At 39.0% G+C, this 10,451-nt stretch overlaps 1 long non-coding RNA gene across 1 annotated transcript; it reads right to left on the reverse strand.

Annotated features, from left to right (window-relative positions):
* Window positions 1–294: 294 nt before the first annotated feature.
* LOC147654263 (uncharacterized) lies at window positions 295–3,281 on the reverse strand. The gene is made up of 3 exons (XR_015284817.1): window positions 3,214–3,281; window positions 2,656–2,706; window positions 295–2,107 (listed from the first exon to the last, which is right to left on the reverse strand). It is a non-coding gene; the product is annotated as an uncharacterized LOC147654263 (long non-coding RNA).
* Window positions 3,282–10,451: the final 7,170 nt, after the last annotated feature.

Here is a 10,451-nt window from a genome sequence, read left to right on the forward strand (position 1 = left end):
GCTGAAGTCTGTCTCTTCTCAAAACACACAGCTGATAGCTGCCACACGTGATGTAATGTATGTATGTCTTGATATAATTTTTTAATTTATTCAGAAGTCTGCAAGAGGAAGAAGGTTTCTAAAGTATACTTTTTATTTTTTTTAACTTGGTGAATTAGCTAAAGAAATAAAATAAGCCACCTTGTTCTATCTCCCTTGTAGAAGGAATATACATTTCACATTAGAAAAAAAAAAAAGAAGAAAACTAATTGCAGATAATCACTTAAGAAACTCAAAGAAAAAAAACAGTTTAAATTGGATTTTTCCAATATTGCTTTAATGTGAATGCAAGAAATAAATAACACAAATGATAACAGGAGAATGTTTGAAAAACACACATTAAAGTGTCAGACCAAACTGAGGACACGTAGAAACTCCATTCTCTTGTTTTACAGATAAGGTGTATAGATCATCTGTAACCCATGATTTGTTTTCACTAAATTAAGTATGAAAACATTTTTTTTTTAATTTCCAGTAGGTGCAGGAAAGCTTTTCAATGATCATAGGAAGATTGTGAGGAAGATCATATAAACAATGTCCACGTGCTTCAGGGAGATCATGAGGAAGGCCATAAAACAAGGGTAGGGACTGAACAATGTAATACTATCTGATTTTTTGAAAAGAAGGTTGAGAAATAGTTTGGATCCTAGTCTATTAGTATTTTACCACAGATTATGTAGATTTTTCAACATAATTAATAGAGCATAATGAAAAGCTGGTTTTACACATCAAAGATAGAAAATGCAGTCTAAAAATACAGAATAAGTCTGACGAATTAACCACCATTTAATCTTTAAAATAAGATTATATTTTCCTAGAAGGCTCTTCTTCTGGAGGAAACTCTGTGTCTAATATGTATCCACACAAGTGTGTGCTCAGGCTACTTCTGAGGTATCATGATGCCTATTAAACTCTTAAAAACATGTTATTTAAGCTCTGGTCATCCACATGACACTTAAATTAGTTCTCAAGTTTGGGGGTTGGAAAAATTCCTTCTTCAGAGCTGAGATATTGAGGTACTTTTGTTTTCCTCTGTTCTTCAACTGCCATGAGCAAGGCAGAGTTTATCAGGTGTCCCCAGATCCCCCCGTGCCAGTAACACACAGTTCTTCATCCTAGTGACTGCAATTTTACCCTGTGGAAACCCTTGCAAAAGAATATTTGTACAAAACACAATGACTTAGAATGGCACAGGTTGGAGTAGAAGAGGCAGTACTCCCTCATGGATGTAAACTGTGTGTAGTGAAACATCTCTGTGTGTTGTACTGAACAAGTAGCATGTAGATTTGAGTAAAAAGGTTAAGAAATGGCTTATGGCATATTTTTAAGGGGCAGCATGACATTTGTAATTAATGAAAGCCAGAACAAATATTTTTTAATCAGATGCACATTAAGAGAAAATACAAAAATAGATGAGGGTGTACTGACCCCACTACATATTGCTGTTTTAATTGAATACACTGCCTTGAAAAAGAACTGGAAGATTCATGAAACCAGCAATACCCATACACAAGATACATCTTAAAATAAGTAGGTATACATAATCAATAACCACTTCTTATCCTCAAAGTACAGTATTTGTGCCCTAGCTCTAGTAAAGCACATTTAGGCATCATCTACTCCTAACACATTATTATTTCCCCAAAGAGTTACGTTATCCTCTCTAATCAATAGTCAAGAGTCCATGCTCTCAGTGCAAAGGAATGAACTAGAAATAATAGGGCAGATTAGAAAGCTTTTTAAAACTTCTGTTATTATAAAGGATGAGATTTGCTTAAAGAGCTTACTTTTAAAATAGGCAAAGCATTTGTGTATGGATGAAAAAAGCGCTCAAACATTCCACTTGTAGAGTTTCATATTAACACAGAAAAATATCCTTGTCTAGAATCATCCGAGCACTGATTCTGCTGAACCCATCTGGCAGAAATAGCACATTTTGTAGCAAACACTGAAGAGCTGAGAAGCAATGTAACACCAGCAGGAACTGGGGATGGTGCTGTGACTAAACCACTGTCCAAAACGAGGCTGACAGAACACCCTCAGAGTAATAATATGTTTGACATAATCCCTATTGAAAAAAAGACAGGAAAGTTTAAGGCTGTTACGATCCTATTCAGACTCAGCATTACCTAGGGATGATACCAAGATAATGGATTAACTTTCTGAGCATTTTTTCTTCTGAGAGAACAGGTTATCTGCCCAGATGTAATGTGCCCATTGTAGAAACACCCAATGGGGAATTTTTCTTGGCAAACTGATTTTTGTCCATCTTACACTGACTGTTTGACTCTATCTCCACCTTTTGGGGGAGCTTAGCCGTCTAATTAATCTGTAGCCACCTACCTGCATATACCTGCACCATGGTATTTTGAGAGTGGAATGAACCCTGGCCGAGCGGTTCAATTAAAGCAGAACAAGAATCTCATAACATGAAAAGACACCAAAACAGGTTTGGATAAATAGACAGTATGGAAGTTGTCTAAAGCCACTAGATTTCTGAAAGGTAAAAGAAGATGCACAGGGTGTGACTCAGGCAAGGACAGGGAAGAACTAATGAGCTGGTGAATGTATTAAACTGTCAGGCTCCAATAATTCAAGGGAAAAATAAGCAGTTACCACTATCCAGCAGCAATTTGGAACTGATTGAACTGGGAGTAGACTGTTCATCTGGAGGAAAAGAAATGAAATTTTACCTTCAGCAGTACCAGCAGTTTGAGTTGGGCCCTATGTAGAGCTGACAGCACCAAGCTGGTTTGAGAGCTGCTCAGCTCCTCTAATAACAAGAGTGACAAATAAACCTCCTGCTGATTTTAATACCATAGTTATAATAATGTAGAGACATTTTAATTAAGAAACCACTTAGCTTTACACAGTCTCAACCTTTCACAACTCCATAATTTCTGTTTTCTTTCACCACCTTGACACCAGGGCAAGAATTACACCACCATTTGGGTTATCCTCATTACAGTAATTTAGAAATCTCATTAGCACAGGGACAACAACTGTTCCCTTTAATTTTTCTCCCTCTGCTACACTAGCCCAGATTATTCAGTACAGTGTCCAGTGCAGCTTAACTGGACAACATAGCCCTGTGCTTATAGGAATTTGTCTTTTGACCACTGGTTCCACCCTTTGACTCTTGATACAGAGTGATAAATGACCAGCTTTGCTCACGTGTTCAGTCGCTTGCCAATCTCCCCCTCTTCTGTTCAGCTCCCACACTGAGAAAAGCTGTTAGTGATAATTCATGATGTTTTCCTGGTGATTGTTTAATACTAACTACAAACACATGGCACTTTGCCCAGCATTTAAAATATTTTGCAGCTGAGCCACAGTCCACCTTGCTCCTCAGACAAAGCAGACAGAAAGACACAGAGTTAATGTTCTGAACATGGGATCAGCAGGACAGCTTTGGCCTGTGATTTGCAGAAAGGATGTCCCTACGCTCCAGGCAGCATGTCCCCAGCTGATGCAGTGAACTTCACTGGGCAGAGGTTGCAGAAAATCCCAGCAGCTGCCTGTCTGCTTCTCCAGAAACACTGATATCCCACCCATGGGTGAGCTGAGCTCTCTGTCACCTCTTCTGTCAGACACCTCTTCTGTCAGCTCTCAGTCCCTGAAGGTGGGCTACTGTCCTGCGAGAAATGCATGGCTTCTGCAACCTGCTGAGCACCTGAGTGCTCCTCACCTTTCCCTTTCTCCAGCTGCTGTCTGGAAGTGCAGGTGTTCTCTCACTAACACAAAGCAACGTGGCTTTTTGTAAGGTGGTTCACCCATTTTGAGATGAAATATGACAAAAAGGTTTTCTGGGTTTTCTTCTTCAATTTAATGAAATATTTCTTCGAGTTTTTGGAGGGCTTCTGTTATAAACACTTCACAGGATGCTTTTTGTGCTGAAAATCCAGCAAATAATGACTATATGTCAAGCTGAAACAATCAAATCCTCCATTATGTAACACTGGTTTCACATGGTTGAAATTAAACTGCAACCTTAGCTCACTTGTACTAATTTAACATTGATCTTAATCTACCTGCCTTGTAATTTTTATAACTATTGATGCTAGGAAGAATTGGAGAGAATAGCTTGTCCAACTGGTCTAATGAATTTATAATACCAATAAGATTGAATATAAATGATGCAATCAACAATTTAAATTTTATCAAGGCTGTAATAATGAGCCTGACAAACTTACATTTTTTGCAGTCACAAGAATGGGGCTTTTTGCAGGGCTACAAAAATGTGAGTGAACAGAGTGAGATGACTTTAATGCAGTTTTAATGAACTCTTATTTATAATTCACTCATTTATTTCCTCCTGTTTGGAAACTTCTTAGATGCTGTGTAGATTATATTTGTGTCTAAAATAATGAGCAGGTTTTGAAGCCACACACACAACTTTTTCTGGGCATCTTTTAGTATTGCCTTTTGGTAATGGGCCTATGTCCAGCCATCAGCACCAGACTCGGGAGTCTCAGTGGCTCGAGTGCTGATGCTATTTTGGGTAAAAATTTAGGAAGGCTGCAAATAATTGTTATCTAAGGAAAAGTCTCAAAACTAAACCAGGACAGCGTAACACCAAGTATTTTTGTGATTTGAAAGAAAAAAAAAACAGTCAATAAAAGGTGCTGAAAATTTTCCAGTACTATGATTATGAAACAGGATTATGAAACAGTAGAGAGATAGAGGGTATGGTGGAGATATACAAGTCACTGTGAAAACAGTGGATTATTCTATAAGTTTTTTCAGAACTGTGATCAAAACTATTCTGTGAAGGCTCAACCCATACTCTTATTTCCATTCAGGTCAATGGATGTCACCTCTGAAAAGTTTGAAAGGGGAATATGACTTAATAATAAAAAAACCTATTTTTCAGCAACATTCTTAAAGCCACACTTATTTCTCCCCTAAGTCAACATAACTTAAATGCTTAGCTGAATGGGAACTTACACATCTGATTCTCCAATTCTCATTCTTTCACAGTAATACTTACAGGGTCAGAACAACTGAAATTATGTCAGCTCACCCTTAGCTGAATACAGCTCAGGAACAGATGTATGGACTTCGTAAGATCTGAATCCTTGCTTCTCTGGGAAGCTGGCTGGGGTGATAGCTAAGATGGATAGAGTACTGGGCTTCCCAGAACACTTACAACATTTCCTGAAACCTGAAGATCCACATGTTTTTACCAAGTGGACATTTGCAAAGCCCAGGAGTCACAAGTGGATTTAACACTGCAGTCTCCATTGCTGTAGAAGAAGTGTTAGTGTACAGACCAATTTTGCTTTCCACTGAAATGTTATACGCTTGTCCCCACAAAACTGCTTTAAGAATTGGAGTAATGTAGATGGTAGAGTGAACTGATAGCAAATATTTAAATCAAATTTCTGGATCAGGCAGAGAAAATTTCAAGGTTATTCGGTAAAGATTTTTCCCCTGGAAAAAAGCTTTTTCTACTTGCCTTCTGAGATAGCATAGACCATTGTTAGAGACAGGATGCAGGGCTGGATGTATCTTTGACCTAGTACAATTGTTTTTGTGTCCTCATGACATCCTTTGACTGCAGACAGAACTGAGCAGGTTCACACCAGCAGTCCCCAAATAAATGAAGGCCCCTCAACCATCTGTTGCTGGAACAGTTTCTGATGTTTCTACAGGACTGAAGCCAACATTTGCAGCTGCTTTATAATTTTCAGTAAACCTGCTGTTGTAGTTTCATTACCCATGTCAGGTTCTCCTCAGCTTCACATATTAAAAGACAAATTTCGAAATGTCCAGAAACAATAACTCAAGCACTTATCCAAACCTGAAGCACAGACCACATGTTAAAAGTTGAAGTCAAACTAATTCACTTCCTGACATTTGTTCTTTAGCTTTCATTGGTACTCATTAATAAATCATATACAGAACACAGAAGAGATTAATTCAAACCTCCTCCCTGCTAGGACTGTTCCCAGGATTTCAATGCCCACAGTGTCATATAATCAGGAAGTCACATGTATTCCCTGTTTCCTTTTCTTTCCCTCTACCATGCAAAATCAGGAGAGTGCTAATCCTCTCTCAGACCAGAGATATGTGAGGTAGTTCTGAATAAACCAGCTGATGTACTGGAGGCATTCTTGCTACAGAAGCACTGAACTATGCACAGTTTGATTTAGCTTTCTAGTTTTCAGTGGAAAGCCTGACAGAATTGTCCTCAGCAGCCAACAGAAAACACTTCACTGCTTCCTGAAAATGTCAAGTATTTGAGACAAGCATTACATATACTTTGAAGACTCTGGTTCTCAGAATTTGACGAGCAGAGCTAGAGTTGTGGGTACAGCTCATGACAAAATTTCTACAGTCACACAGGAGCTGAAGATCTTCCATTGGACTTGAAATGTGTATTGGGTTCAGTTGCTGCTTGAGCTTGTGTTGGTAGAAAGATGTAAAAGAGAATATTGATCATCAAAATAGAAAGTATTCTAACTACAGGAATTCAGTTTCATTAAAATAGTAATTCTAAAAAAGGAGAAATTAATAAATTCAATCTAAATTTGTTTTGAGACGTGGTAAGTATTAATGTGTCAGTAACCTGTCCATAAAATACATTGTACACATATGTGTCAATTATTTTGTTATGCAGTAACCTCAATAAGACACAGATCAGTGTACAAGCACTTGCTTCAATTTAAATTAATTTTACACAGGGAAGAGCCACAGCAGTACACACAACATTATCATAAGCAGAAAAAGAATAAAATTGATATTTCTAAATTTACCAACTAAGGTTAGCAGCTTTAATAAATTATGAGATTTTCAGAACTATTAGTGCCTTTTGGATTTCAGTGACTTAAATCTGCAGTCTAGGCACAGGTACTTAAAAATGGCAGCCCCTGATCTAAACACAACTACCCTAAATTCTCAGGAAAGGCCTTTGAAATGGAAAGTGGTTTTTTTTTATTATTCTATCAATCATTCTGAGTGAAAGAGGAAATTAATGGCTGAGAAGAATACCCTTGTTTCATGAATCACTTTTCAGAAATAAAATGCAGATTCATTACGTAGTGTGTAGTATATACTGGTATGTAATCCTGAGTGTTAAAATCCCTTACATAAACAATAGACTGCTGCAAACATTGATTCTTGAGAGTCCATCTATTTCTCTTATACCTTCACTACAAATATAAAAAAATCTAACATAAGGACTTCCACATAGGAGCTGTGATTTTCAGATGTGCGTAAAAGTTAAACTAAGACCAGTTCTTATGCAAAAATATTAAAGATGATGACGCAAATGTCCAAGTCAAGGGAAATTGTGTTTGATAGTATGATAATCAATGCATCTTTTCTCTCTGATCTCTTTTCCCACTTAAATAATTTCTTTCTGGCAATGCCATCACCATTTCTATCCCTGTCTCCATTTCTTATTATTACTTGGTCCTGTGTAGTTAAATTATTCTGTCACCTGCCTACTGCCTTTGCTACCCACTCCTTTACTACCTAGTCTCTCTCCATTGTATTCCACTTCTGACTCTTCACAATGCTCTTTCCCCATCTTCTCTTTTTTTAAAAAAAAAAATAAAAATAATTAATTAATTAGTTTATTTATTTCCAGACAGTGAACTCACTTCTTTTAGTTCATTTACCACTTTGCTCTTCTGCCTCACTATTGGTTTGTTGTTTGTTTTTTTTTTTTCCTGCCTTGGTTCATATACGTTTTAAACTCAGCAGACTTGTTTATACATTGGCTGTTCTTCTTCAAAATATTTCACTGGCACTTTTTCTGAAACACATGGCAAAAGTCAGGCATTACCCCCAGAAGTGTGAACAGGAGCACTCGGCCCCATAGGTGATCATTTGTTTTCAAGGCAAAGCAAATGACTGAACCACGCAGACATACAGAAATATTTCCCTGTTCACTTGAAGAAATCAGAAAACAAGCAAAATAGCATGGAGAAAAGAAATGTAACTGAATTACTAAAAATGTTATCTCCTTGTCAAGAATTACCTAATTTAGATGAAAAACAATTATATCTGGATTCAGTACTTTCTGTAATACGAAATAAGAGTGCAATGTGATTGCTCAGTGAAATGGTTCAGTCCATGACACTCACAGATTCTCTCTCTCCTGTGCAAACTCTCAAGCTCCTTTCATCCAAGGATTCTTCTATCTCCCAGTTGATTCTCATCTTCCTAGACTCGCTCCAGCTGATGCAACCAGGGTCTACTCCTGTCTGCCACAGTAGATTCATGCAGATTGAGTGTTCAGAGCAGCAGCAGCACCTTGAAGAGAGTAATGGCATATAAGAGGGATAGCTCAGATATGCTCACATTCTTCAAATTAAGCACACAAGTTGTGAAAGTGCTGCTAAGATTAAACATTTAAATACATCACATTAAGGAAAATTAGCACAAGAGCTATCAGTTGATTTACCTTTATGAGACTCTGTGAAACTGCCAACTACTATGGAAAGGTTATGTATTTCATTACTACATTAGGCAAAAATTCACCAAAAATTGCATCCTAACACCACTGGAATGCAGGGATCACAGACATTTTCAGACACACCTCATTTGTGCTCACCTTGGTGAGACATGCAAGATGAAAATACCATGAATACCCTGAATATAGTCTTCAGAAAATAGAAATACTGCTGCACAGCATTGCAGCATCCACCAAAACATTCTTAAGCAGTGCCATGGCTGGGCAGCTTTGGGCTATGCTAAGCCAAGGAGGAGTTAAGGTTAAAGTTAGTGAGAGACAGAACCTGAGGCTTCAGTGGGGGTAAGGCTGCCAAAGGCAGGGGAGGTGGGTCCAAAAGTAAAAATTTTCTGGGACATTTTTCAAGCCCACTTTCAAATGGGTTATGGAGAAGTGCACAGCTGAGACCAGAGGCTTCTTAGTGCTGGCTGCAACTAACTGAAGGCGCTCAAGATTTGAACAAGAGGCCAGTGTTTAGGCTGTCTGTAGCCCATCCCCTTTCTCTGGAAAGCCTGATGCAGCCCTCACCAGCAAGAGCTGTGGGCTCTGTCTCTGTGCTAAACATTGCCTTAACCTAAATCCTATGCCTAACCTAAACCCTAAGTCCTAAACACAAACCTCTGATATGTCAGTGACCGACCCTCAGTCAAATTTCCAAGAGTGATTTCTTTTTGAAGTCCCTACTTCTGGCAGCCTTTTATGGTCCTACTTCATCCACAGCCCCCCACACATGAGCCCTAGGCTTTGGGATTCTCCTAACTCCAACCCTAAATACAACCCTAAACTAAACTGGGGCTTGACTGAGCTTTAGCTCAAGACCTCTTGAACTTGTTGGTTTAACAAAGTTCTGAGGGGAATTCTTTTCTTTTTCACTGCCCATCCCTTTTTCAGCCCAGCATCCCCTTTGCACTGACACTCCCTCTGGAGCCTGACACATGTTCTTTCTCACAAACATGACAACAAATATCACCCTATGTCTTGGATTTTGCTGATCCATAGCCTGAGGTCTCAAAGGAGATTATCTGACATCTTGCTGTAGACCCCTCCTTCGCTTTCAGATCCCTTGAAGGTTCTGTTGCTGAACCTTGTTTGTAAATCTAACTTTTGAACCAGCAGAGTCTTAGCACCAATCCTCCAGCCACAGCCCTCATTAAGTAGTTCCTACAGGAGGAGGCTTTTCACAGGCCATCTTCTTATTGTGCAGTTTTGTGCACTGATGATAGAGTTAGAATCAGATTTGGATGAGTGTTACGGTCACAGTTGTCACTGATGAATTGTAGGGCTCCAGTTGAAGTGAGATTTCAAAGGGGATGACAAAGATTGAGCTACAAAAAGAACTTTCCTCTGAAAATTCTTGAAGATTCTCATGGCTGGGAATATGGAGAAGGCTCAGCCAAGGTCAAGGCTTAGGAGTACTTGTAATGTGCAAAGGTGGAAAAATGCAGACGGGAGTGGCAGTTCTGATGTGGATTGAGAAGTCTTGGTCCACCAGGTTACCAGTCAGGATTTGCTTCAGCCAGGTCTGTGCCCCACAGAAACAAAATCCATCTGATTCTGAACTTCAGCCAGTCGGGAATGCAAACAGTGCCCCAGCTCACACTGTCTTTGAAAGAAATGGTCAGACATGGAGGGCTACAGACACAATTGTGGGGACAAAACAGGCTAAGGGGGCAGGGGGCTCTGGCTGTGCTGACCCACGCTGGGTCTATGAGAGAGGCCACAGGTACCCATGCCATGCAAAGACCTCCCTGAGGGACTGTGGCAAAGCACAGATACTCGTGAATCTGAATTTATTAAAAAATCTTATAATTTCCAACCAAGAAACACAGCCAGCTTGTTTGTCTCTAAAAAGCACAGTTCCTTGATGAGAGCAATAATATGACCCATTTCTTGAGGGCAGAATTGCCACAACTTTTGTTTCTCGAGAGCAAATGGTTTCAGATTCCTCATT

This window comes from Cyanistes caeruleus, chromosome 3, assembly GCF_971803275.1.
Source record: "Cyanistes caeruleus chromosome 3, bCyaCae1.hap1.1, whole genome shotgun sequence".
Classification (NCBI taxonomy): Eukaryota; Metazoa; Chordata; class Aves; order Passeriformes; family Paridae; genus Cyanistes; species Cyanistes caeruleus.